The following is a 12,926-nucleotide window of genomic DNA, read 5'->3' on the forward strand; positions in this document are numbered from 1 at the left end:
TGATCATCTACAAAAGACCTTAGACTGTACTTTGAAATGTTGCTGGGTAGCATGAAAATAGAAGTTAGACTTGCTTGATGATTGACTATATTTACCTGGCAAACAATATGTACTGGCTGTCTCTCCTCCTTAATCAGAATGAAGTTTATTGTGATAAGGGACAGTGAGTGCCCTTTGGTCCCACTTATTTATAGCAGAAGTCCAGCTCCATTTAATTTCATCCACATCTAAATTAAAATATGCCTGTACATGTTGTTCAGTCTGTTTCAACTCCCCTCCTCCCAATCTTTAAGGGCAGAGACTGATCCATATTTGTCTTCAATCCTCAACAACTAGAAGGGTGTTTTTAGCACATAGTAGGCCCTTAAGAAATGCTTGTTGATTTGAGGGATCCAGCAAAATCTATTAAAAACCATAGTTTCTTTGTATCTAACTCATTTTCTAATTTAAAAAAAATGTGACTGATAACTAAGAAAGAAGCAAGATATGTGTTTATGTGTGCATGCACCTATATAATAGACACACATGTGTCTACATTTGGGGTTTTTTTTAAAGCATTATCTGGTCATCTAAACCTCTGGAAAATACTTTAGGCTTGTACATACATGATCTAGAGATTTTTACATCTTTCCACATTATTAGCAGAGACTATTAGTAAGGATTCTAGAGTAAGTATTCTTTTAAAGATGATTCATCCCAAAGAGGAGATTAAACCCGTGGTGGGAGGGGGGGAGGCAGAGAATTTGCAGGAACCGATAGTGGTGTGGCCATGCTTAATAACAACAACAGCAGCAGCAGCAAGAGGAAAGCCAAGGTCACGACTCTGCTTCTGTATCTCTGCATCCAAGAGACTTAGATCTTTTTGGGGAAAGCAATGACACTCTGTTGTTTTTTTTTTTAACTGAAGTAATGAGAGTCAAAGGGGGAAAAAAAAATCTCACTCTAAATGTATAAAGCTGAAGCAAGAACCCATCCCCCTAGTGTCTAGGTTTGTGGTGAGAACCTGGATCCTGGTGTGGGAGTAAGGGTGAAAGCTGTAGAACTGCTTTTGAAGGTCAACTTGGCCAAACCTCAAGGTCCCAGAGCCAAACCCTTCACTTTGGGGAGCTTGAGCCAGCCCCCCGTCACGCCTGGCGGGTCCCGACAGGCGACTCTGCCCAATGCCGGGCTCCGGCCGTGCGGCTAGTCCTCGGGCGTGTTTGTGGGCGCCGCCCCCGGGCTCTGGGCTGTGCCGGGGCCCGGGGCCTCCAGGGCGGCTGAACCCACAAGCAGGCCGGCCAGGGAGGCCGGGCCGCGCTCTGGGGTGCCTTCGAGGTGCCGGGCTGGACTGGATTCCGGGCACGTTTTCTCCTGGATCCCGCCACTTGGCACCCAGGCCGGGCCGGAGCCGCCGAGATCTTTTTCGAGAAATAAACAAGTGGGAGACAAACAACCAAAACAGCAACGCGGTAGAGAAGGAAACGGAGCTCCGCCCTTGAGGGCTTCCGACCAATCAGAGACCTGTTGCTGGGGCCCGGAGTTCAGCCGCCTGACGTTCCCATGGCGACTGGGAGCCTTACACACTAAACACGGGGAGACGTTGACGTCGGTGCGTTATCTCCATGGAGACGGATTCAGCAAACGTCATCTCTCTCCCCTCCCCCACTGAGCTCGCCGAGGGAGCGACGCAGGCGGCGCCGCCGTCACGTGCCGAGAAGGCCGGGAGGCGGGGCCTGTTGCTATGACGGCTGCCGGGGCTGTTGTTGTTTGGAGCCGGAATTAGAAAGTGCTGAGGCGGCAGGGAGGCCAGGCCCGATTTTGGAACGGTTTCTCCCGCCCCCGGGACGGCGAGGCTTCCCCGGGCCCTGGAAAGGCGGGACACCCCCCAGGCGGCAGCCAGCCCGGGCCGGGGCGCCCCCCGAGACCACCCCCTCCGCTCCACATCCATTTTCCTAACCCCCGGGAGAAGGGGAGGCTGTGCGGAAAGTTCTGGGCCCGGGGTCCAAAGAGTCGCCTTGAGTTCAGCCTGGGTGACCTTGGGCCGGGCCTGCCCCTTTCTGGCCATCCGTACGATGGGCAGGTGCCTTGAGCCGGACTGACCCCCTGAGGCCCCTGAGACCCTTCCCCTTCAGGAGCCCCGCCAAGTGGCGGGAAATAGAGAGCAGCTGGACGAAGGGGTCGTGAACTTGGGTGCGGGGCCCCAGGAGCAGTGGTCATCGCCATCCTGGAGCACGGACCTCGGCACCTAAGGCCGGGGGGCTCAAGCCTCGCTTGTCAGGCGGGCTGCTGGGGCCCAGGGAGTCCCCAGCTGAAGTTCTGAAATGCATGAAGTGCAGCACAAAGGAAACTGCTTTTATTTAAATTGTTAGCTATTATCTGCCTCATATATAGATGTCTATATATATATACATACATGTATATATATTTACACACACACCATGCATATATGCATACCTATATACAAACAGGCATAGTTTAAAATCTAAGTGGATAAAGAAGACTCATGAATTCAAATTCGGCCTCAGACACTAGCAGGTGTGACTCTGGGCAAATCACTTAACTTTTGCTTTAATCAAGGCAAACTGCTTCAGTATCTTTGTCAAGAAAACCCCATGGACAGTATTAGCCTGATAAGGTCCACGAGGTCAAGAAGAATCAGACACAACCAAACAATAGGTTAAGAACTCCTGGATTTGGAGCCGGTGAACCTGATTCCTATGCTGGTTCTGCTACTTGCTGCCTATACAACTTCCAGCAAGTGACAGTCTCTTTGGACTTAGTTTTGGGTTTAATTTTCCTCATCTATAAAATGAAAAGTGCTTCCATCTCTAAATCTGTGCTCTAAAACTCAGGCACTACCTAATAGATCCATGATCCTGAGAGACCAGAGGACTGTAGAAGGGTAAGGGATCTCAGAGATTATTTTGGCCTAGGCTCAGAATGAGGTCTTCTGATTTCACTACTAGTATGCACTTTCCATTGTACCAAAGACTGAAAAACAAACCCATATCAGTATAATCAGAAGCTATGCCTTTTCATTTCCCAAGACTTAACCATACAAGTATGCCATAGCTGAAACCTCACAGTAATAAGGCCACACTTTTTTTTCATACAACTCTGGAAATAAATATGAAACATCAGTTGTTGATGGTAGGTTGTAGTGGCATATTATATGTAAACAAAACCAAATAGGAAGTAGAGATAAGTGATGACCATTTTAAGATACCTACACTAAACAGTATGTAACATCTAAACAATGGAGAAAGTCCTTTTCTGACCTTTCATCAAATGTTAAAATCTTCAAGTAAGAGATTTGAATTTATGACTTCGAATTCAGAGAAAGAACTGATAAATACAAATATATTGAATAATTTTATATATATAATATATACACATTTATATACATATATATTATATATATATATATATATATATATATATATATATATATATACACACACACACACACCCATTTGTGTTTAATAGAAGCCCTTTGTAAGGTGGAGTAGGAGAGAGGAGGAAAGGGGGGAAAAAAATTACCTGATAGTTTTGTTGTATATTTCAGAAGAATAGCAAGTTGTAAGTAGTAGTTTCATGTGTAATCATATTTTTTTTAATTGTACTATTTTATGGAAATGCTTGTTTTGTTCCTTAATTAAGATAAAATTTAAAAATAAAAATTCTAATATACTGATGGAGAGAATCAGTCATTATACCTTAATGACTGACCCTCAGTCATTAGGCTAGGAATATAGGGATGGTGAAGTTGGGGGTGGGGAATGGAGAGTGAGACTTAAAATAAGATATAAAGATGCTGAAATAGAAGCTTTTCCAGATGGCATGGAATTGCAGAGATAAAGGCTCTCCTACTGACAGTTAAAACTGTACAAAAGAATCAGCTGCTAGATTTGAATCACATTTGACTTCATTCTCAGCTCCCCTCCTAGTTAGTACTCATGGTGCCTAACCCAATTCCATTCCTTCATTCCAACACATAATAATGCCTATTTCCTCCCTCTGACTTTTCAAGCAATCCCTCCCCCATGCTTCTTTCCTAGTCCTAAAAACCAGCCCTCCCAGTGGCAATATTTCCATTTTTTACCACTAATCCAGCTCCCTCTCTCTCAATAGGCCCTTGCTTCATCCTCTCTGACCTACCTATTACTCACTTCCCTGTTACCTGTCTTCTGAAATAGTTCTCCCCTAACCCTCTTCCTATTGTACTGCCACTCCCCAGTGTTCTGGTCAATATGCCAATTCAATTCAACTTGCACTTATTAAATGTGTTGTGCCAGATATTGTGCTATTCCCTGACCTCAAAGAGCTTATATTCTATTGTCAGTAGTCTTCCATTGCCAATTAACCGTCTTCACCATAATTTTTGGTTGACTGATACTTTATGAAATACTTAAGCTTTTGGTAACACAGACATAGTTTTAAAGTTGTGTATTCCCACAGAAGACATTCCAGATACAAACCACATCCCCAAGCATGTTATTGAGGTTTGTTTGTTAAAGTGGTTGGGGGGGAAGGGAGACTGTTGGTAATGAAGAGGAAGATTACTCTAGCCTTTTGGACCCCAGTAGTCATTTAAATTGTTAAAACAGAATACAAAGGAAACAGTAAATTAAAAATCCTTACATCCTGGAGGCAATAGTATTAATAATAGCTAACATTTCTATGTCCTGAATGCTTTACAATTATTATTATCATATTTGATGCTTGCAATAACTTGGAATATTATTATCCCTGTTTTCCAGATGAGGAAATTGATGTAAACAGATGGAATGACTTGCCCAAGAATCATATAGGTAATAAGTGTCTCAGGCCAGATTTGAATTTGGCTCTTCCTGATGGGCAGCTATGTGGAATAGTGGATAAAATGCCAGGCTTGGAGTTAGGAAGATAATGATTTCAAATCCCACCTCAGATATTTGCTAGCTGTATGACCCTGGGCAAATTGCTTAACTCTGCCTCAATTTTTTCATTTGTAAAATGAGTTTAAGAAGAAAATGACAAATCATTTCAGTAGCTTTGCCAAGAAAACTCCACAAAAGGGGTCAGGAAGGGTGGGACACTGAAAAACAACTGAACTTCCTGGTTCTAAACCCAGATCTCTATTCATAAAGCTACCTAGGAATGATAATCTCCCTTTTTCCTTCTGTCAGCATAATTGTAAAAGATGACTCCTTTGATTTGTTTTTAACTGCATGATATCTAGCATCTCTTTCAGATTAGAATACAGAAGGTTTCCAAATTGATTCTTGAAATGGGGGAAAAGTCTTATTTGTTGCTGTCTATGAGACCTCTTTGCAATAATTAGCATATTTGATTGCCATCTATTGGAGTGAAGACTGGAAGGATTTGCTTATTGTTTCAACTACATAAAGAAATGAGGTAGCATTTTCCCTCATGCCATCCCACTTTAAGCGTGGGTTAAATTAAAGTGAAAATATTTTGTTGTTCCTTTGTTTTTGGAAGATACAATCTTTCCATTTAAAGGTCCATTTCCTATTCTTTATATGCCAATCAAAAAGGTTTCTCAAGTAAGAAGGATATAGTGTGGAAGGGACAACAAAGCCTAGAATCTCCATTTTGTCTTTCCATAGGCTGATTCGGATCCCATTTTACCATGCCCATCAAAAATTAAACATCCTTTGGGAGGTCCCTTTTTGACCTAGGTTTAGTTAATGGTGGTTGATTGACAAGTCTCATTGAGAAGGTTATATACCAGTTCATATCCATCTGTTAGAAGGTTATTAAAAGTCAAAAAAGAAAAGAAAAGAAAAGAAAAAAGTACATGGAGCCAAGCCTGCCTCCTAGGACTAAACTGGAGATTTCTTCATTGACCCGTGAGGCAGTGAGAGACATGCCCCAGAGCAGACCAAGCTGAAGCAATTTCTAGAAGGTTCTGAACAGCTGAAGGGTTGGGAGGGTACTACTGCCAGAGTTCCCAGGCTACCTGCATTGCTTTCCCCAGATTTTCTTAAAGCTGCCGCTTTGGACTGGCTCCTCCTTCGGCCCCTCCTTCCCCAGCCCAGACCATGGGAAGAAACACGTTCTGCACGAATTCCTTGTAGGCTCAAATGTCTTAAGGTGGGTCGGTGTGTTTTATTAAATAAGTTAGCTCAAGAGTTCCATCCTGGACAAGCAGCATTAGTCATGGGTGTGTAGGGCATTTCCAGGTGATCCCAGGCTCTGGAAGATTGGGAAGACCTCCTTCTACCCTTCCACCCCCTGCAGTCCTCGCAGGCAGTTCCCTAAGAGAACCAAGTGAGTGGCAATAGGTTTAGACATGCCGGAGGGTTTCTTGTTGGACAGGAATGCCCATGGGCCACACCTCTCCCAGCCCTTTGAGCACACATCTTGTCTGAACTTGCAGAGGCGTAGGTTGCAGTGCCAGGGAGGGGGCTCTTCTGTGTCTGGCTCCAACAACCAGTTTATTATGGTGATTCTATTTGTGTTCCCTCTGCTCTATTTAACTTGGCAGCCGGGAAGGTAAAGGGCAGCAGGTTCACTCTGGTTTGTACCAGGTGGTTCCTGCAGCCACACCTATCCATTAATTCAAGCAGCTTACATATGGGGATGCCTTTACCTGAGGGCCCTTAGTGTGTTGAGGCAAGAAGTGGGAAGCATTTCCTTTTCACTAGCCAGCCAGGTGTGGCTTACATTTCACCTATTTCTACATTACTAATATCATTTGAAATATAGGGAAAAGGCGAATTTAGTCAACCTCTCTCTAATATCCTGGGGCTAACCCAGGATACTAATACACAACGGGGCAATGTTAGCCATCTATGGACGTATTGCACCAGGGGAAAGATAGAAACCTGAGGATTATGCCAGAATTTTTTTTACTAGTACTATTAAATTCTGTACCTTTAAGTAAATTTTGGAAGGAGCCACCTTCTGGTTCCAAACTCACCTAGAGCAAGGATGACCTATTGATGTTGGTTGAAGACACTGTTGTGTGTCTTAGAGACATATGCCTTTAGACATAATTGCTGCCTTAAAAAACTTAAAGGGATGCTATACAGAATTGAATTTATTCTTATTCTGGGTGCTTCTCCAGGGGAGAACTAGGACCAACAGAGAAAGATGGAGGGAAGCAAGTTTAGTCTCAACACAAGAAAACTTCTGAATAATTAGAGCTGTCTGAAAATTAAATGGATTGCCTTTAGAAGTAGTAAGACTCCTTGTCCCTGGGTATACTCAAACAGAAGCTGGAAAAACATGTGTGGTTACTGTTGTGGAAAGAATTCATCTCCTAGGTAGGATGGTCAACTAGGTGACAACCAGGATTCTTTCCAATTTTTAAGTTCCGTAATTAGCAATAGCACAATTTCTTAAATTCCTACTATGTTTAAGATACCTTCCCTAACATCCTACATTAATCCATCATGACAATGGGAGTGACCCTGGATTTTCAAAGGCTATCCCAGAGGACTATAAGCTTGGGCAGAATGATTCAACAAACATTTATTAAATGCCCACTATGTGAAAACAAAATGAAATAATCCATGCCTTCAAGGAGCTTAAGAAAGGAGTTCTTAACCTGTGCTCTAGAACAATTAAAACATTTTAATAACTGTATTTCAATATAATTGGGGTTTTTTATAATTCTATTTTGTGTATTTAAAAACATTATTCTGAGAAGGTATTCATTAAGCTTCCCTAGACTGCCCTAGGGTCTTGACACAAAAAATATTGAAAACCCCTGATTTAAGGAATAAATCTTTTACACAGATAAGTCATTTGAAGAGGTAAAGAGTAAAAATGGATTGTGGAGAGGAGGTTAAGGAAAAGTTTCTATCAAAACCAATATACTTGAAAAGTGGACTATATCTGTGCTGTCCAAAGACCAGTCTGGTCAAGTTTGGAGAAAATTATCACCAGACTGGCTGCTGAGAAATTTTGGGCCATAGCATCTCTCAAAAAAGTACCCTCTACTAAGTGACAGAGGATCTGTGGTGTGGAGGGAGTGGGGAGAAGGCACAAATCACTACAGTAGTGAAACATGTATGAGACCTTAGATTAGATGCTGAGGGAGATTCAAAGTTAAACATCCCTTCCCTTAAGGAATTTATAATCTAGAAGGGGAGAGAAAAAGTAAATAGAGATTTGCTCTTAGCCCAAAGGCTGAGATATTGTAGGTGTACATCAATAACAAGATAAAATATAAATATACAGAGGAGTGATGAGAGACAACCTGTATTGACACATACTGGTTATGTGTCCCAGAACAAGTCATTTATACTCTCTAGTTCCCTTTAAGACTGTAGGTAGTTTCTCATTGGTATTGGTAAAGGAAATTTCTTCTCATGTGGAGTTTTCTATGGCAGTCAAATCACAGGTGTTGTTTTATTTTATTTTATTTTATTTTGTTTTGTTTTATTTTAAAGAGCTACAAACTACATTGAGAGGTAAGGGGAAAAAAAGAAAATAGATATCAGTTTCAAATGAGGGAGTATGGAATCTTCTTGGAGGAGGAAGTATTTTAGCTGGACCTTGAAGGAGAACATTCCAAACTTCAGGAATAGTATGGAAACAAGAAACAGCAAGTTTCACTGGAGTCTGGGATAAGTGGGGGTAGGGGGTGGGAGGGGAGAATAGTAGGAAATAAGTGGAAAAAGTAGCTGGGGAAAAGTATGGTGTGATTCTATGAACAACTCTAGTCAAATATTTTCCTCTCGTTAAGGGCTGCTTATTCCTTAGTGAAGCCCATGTCTACCATAAAAGTTAGAAATAAAACATCTAGAAACACGCTGGGTTCTGTAGATCCTTATTTTCCTTAAGGGCAAGAACAAATGACCAGGTGTGCGGTGATGCTCATGTCCTGTGATGAAATATTATACTGCATAGGGTGTGTACTTCCTTCCCTGCATTGTCACGCTGAAGACTAGCAGAGCCTTGCAAGGGCTTCTAGGTGTAGCCAACCACATAGAACAATCCAGGCCTCAGCTCTCCTTCCTCAAGAAGGTAACCCTGCCCTAACCAAGCTGGTGTTGAAACTCCTGGGAGGAAAGACTCCTGAGTCCTGTGCTCATGGCTTCAGGGGCTGATAACCCCAGCTTTGCTACTTGGCCACTCTCCATTTAACCCTAAGAAGACAAAGTATATGAGGCAACCACTCTGGACCACTCTTCAAACTTGCACTCATCCCCAGGGGCTGGGTGCTATCTTGGGTTACAGTGATAACCCTGTGGGTATCTACTTCTAAAACCATCTAACTCAGAAGTCAGAATGTTTCTTTATACCAGTGATGTGTCTGTGTGGAGAGTGGCCTCGAATTTAGACAGTAGTGATGCATTGTTTGTAAACCCCAAAGAGACAATCCAAAAATCCTGATACTAAAAGGCCTGGGAGTACTTCCTGTCTTTATAGAGTTCTCTGTGTTGTCAGGGCCTGTCCCTCCTAACTCTCTCTTGCCAGGGCTCGCGCATCCATGTCTATCTGGAATGTATGTTTCTGCTCCCTACTGGATGCAACATGGCCCATGGGAAGAGAAGGGAGAAAAACCCATTTCCCTCTTATTGGGGTCATAAGCAACTCCCAGCCCACAAACTCTCCCACTCTCAAGCTTTATAATGGAATAATGGCTCAGTGGATAGAGTGTCAGATTTAGAGTCAGGAAGACTCATTTTCCTAAGTTCAAATCCAGCCTCAGATACAGAGTTCAGTGACTTTGGGTAAGTCATTTAACTCAGTTTTCTCACCCTGGAAAATGAATTGGAGAAGGCAATGGCAAAGCACTCCAGGATCTTTGCCAAGATCACAAAACTTGGACTGAACAATAAATGTTCATCAGATTTGCAGATGACAAAAACGTACCAGGTATATTCACCCAGTGAATGAAAAATTGAAAATCTCAAGAAATCTTGAAAAGCTAGAGTAGCAGTTCTTAATATTTTCTGTGTCATAGAGTCCTTTTGTCTGATGAAACCTATGGACCTCTTTTCAAAAATCACATTTTTATTTTTTTTAGGTCTTTTTTTTTTTACAAGGCAATGAGGTTAAGTGGCTTGCCCAAGGCCACACGGGTAGGTAATTATTAAGTGTCTGAGACTGGATTTGAGCCCAGGTACTCCTGACTCCAAGGTCAGTGCTTTATCCACTGTTGCCATCTAGCCGCCCCAAAAATCACATTTTTAAATGCACAAAATAAAATATGTAGAATTACAATGAAAAACAAATAATATTGAAATAAAAGTTATTTTCTTGCCATCCAAGTTCATGGACTCCCTAAATTTACCCATGGATTCCTTGGAAGGGGTGTCTCTTAACCCCCAGGTTAAGAGCCACTAGTTTGAGGCTAAAAAATCTAATAAGATGAACTTCAGTGGAGACAAGTGTAAAATCTTGCATTTGGATAGAAAAAAATCAACCCCACAATTACAAGATGGAGAAAATACAAATAGCTAGCTAGCCATTATTTAAAAAGAGATGGGGGGGGGGAAGGGTTAGTGGACTCAATAGGAATCAGTGATGGGCTGCAATAAGAAGGGCTACCTTCCTGATATAAGCATTGACTGTCCCATTGTAGGTTGCCCTTATCGGACCTTATCTATCAATTCTAGACTACACAGTATAAAAAACACATTGATAAACTAGGGAGTGTCCAGAGAGCAATTAGGACATTGAAGGATCTTGAATCTATGACATATGAGAACTGGTTAAAGGAATTAGGCAAGTTTAGCCTGGAAAAAAAAAAAGGAATTCAGGAGTATATGGTAGCTCTGATCAGGTGTTAGAAGGGCTGTCATGTCAAGGAGGGATTAAAGCATTTTTGACTTGATATTAGGGAAAAACTTCCTAAGAACTAGAGCTATCTAGGGTGAGTTCCCTTTCTCTGGAGAGCTTTCAAAAGAATCTGAATGGGAGATTTTGTTAAAGTGGGGATTTCTTTGGTCTCTGAGTTGGATTAGATGGTCCCTGGAGAACCTTCAAACACTCCAGTTCTGTGATTCTGCTTTCTCCTCCTATTCTGCTAGATGCCATGACTGATGGGGATGGAAGGAAATGGAAAAAATCCCCTCCTTCCCACTTCCTGGGTCTCACTCCACACCTAATCTGATAGCTTCTCAGGATTTTCCTATTGAAATGGATAATTCATTTTCTCTGCCAATAGAATCATTCCCTTATAGACTCATAAGAAAGAGGTCCACATCTAATAAAGGGATCAAGATGTAAATGAATTTTAATTACACATCAAAAACTCTTCCCATTGGGATCTGTGATATGATCTGAGCTTGAGGGAGGGCAGAATATGTTACATTTACTATACATATCAGAGAGATAGAATTACTTTCTAATGGGCGTGTTAACATACTGAAGAAAGATTCCCTCTTTAGAGGAAAGTTCAGTTTAAACTAATGTTTCTTTGGTAATTCATGAATCCTCTAGATTTTTTAAGGATTCTTTATCTAGGCTTCTCAAATTTGCTATTTTGATAACTGAATTTCAATACAATTTGTGTTCTGTTTTATGCATTTAAAAACATTATTCTGAGAAATGGGCTATAGGCTTCATCAGATTGTCCAAGAGGACTATGACACACGCAAAAGAGTTAAAAAACATTGCCCTAGCAGTTATTTATAGATCAAATCTTAAGGTTCAAGTCCTAGAATCTAATGATCTAAGTTCAAATCTAGAAGTAATATTTGGAGCAAATTACTTTGCCTTTTCTTGGCCTCAGTTTCCTCAATGTAAAATGGAAAGATTGGATCAGAAGGTCTCTAAATTTATTTGTAAGTCTAAAAATCTATGAAATCTATGATTCTAACTTGAGAAACTAAAAGAGCAAGGTAATGAGTTAGAAGATCTTTGGGAAATTATGTTGAGCTAATTTTCCTAAGGGAGAGAATTTTAGTGAATTGGGAGTCAAAGCAGAGTTATTAATTTGGTAACAGCTGCAGAAAAGTTGCTGTCAGTGCATCAATCAGCCCTTAATAATGTGTTGCAGAAAAAAATATGAGTACCAAAACGTATTGAAAATCATGAAAACTAAAATAAGAATTGAATAAAATCATATAGATTACCAAGGGAGGGGAGGGACAATACTCCCTTCCCTTTGTTTACTTAAAATGGAATGACAACATTTTTGCTTTAATTTTTATACAGTTTCTGAGGCAGATTCATATACTTTGTAAATATAAACTGATGATAAGGCCGGCTCAAAATAGACCATAAGGGACTTTGGGTAGGAGAGGGGAGACAGAGGAAAGAGTAGATGTGGAAGACTGTTTTGTTTTAAATTTTTAAAAAGCCAAGTATTTCCTTTGAAATCTTGCAAAAGAACCCTCAAGAGTGTCACCCATAAGAAAAATACTAATTCATAGCTAATTAATGAAGTTGTCATGCAGTTGTAGGTTTCTAATGAGCTGAGCAGCACATATATAATTTGAGTACCATTTTTTTTAATTCCCCGTGCTCAGCCTGGCATACAGAAGGTGTTAATAATTGATTGATTGATTGATTATGCCTTTGTTATTTTCTGGGTCTAATACATTGCTCTGAGCTTGTGGTTAATCATAGAATTTCCTCTCTGTCTCTATCTCTTTTTGTATTTATTTCTCTCTTTTCCCTTCCTTCTCTCATTCTTTTCCTCTTTCTCCCTCCTTCCCTCTTTTGTTATGATGCCAGTAGTAGCAAAAATCCTTTTCACTCTCTCAAAAAATTGAATAAGTTAGACTGATCTCACTCTCCTCATTACTACATCATCTTCAATCCTAGTCAACAAAACAAAACACAACACTAAACCCACAGCTAAGTTCATTTCCACTTTTTGCCTTTTTTCATGCTTGCATTACCTAATCAGCTCCTGGCTATCTAAATCTAAATTTTTGGGACCTATCTGAAATCTTTCATAAAGCATTCCCTTTACCATTAAAGTCCACACTGATCTCCACTTCATTTGAACTCCCACAGTGCATTTTATCTGGATGCTT

This window comes from Macrotis lagotis, chromosome 4 (assembly GCF_037893015.1).
Source record: "Macrotis lagotis isolate mMagLag1 chromosome 4, bilby.v1.9.chrom.fasta, whole genome shotgun sequence".
In the NCBI taxonomy this organism is placed as follows: domain Eukaryota; kingdom Metazoa; phylum Chordata; class Mammalia; order Peramelemorphia; family Peramelidae; genus Macrotis; species Macrotis lagotis.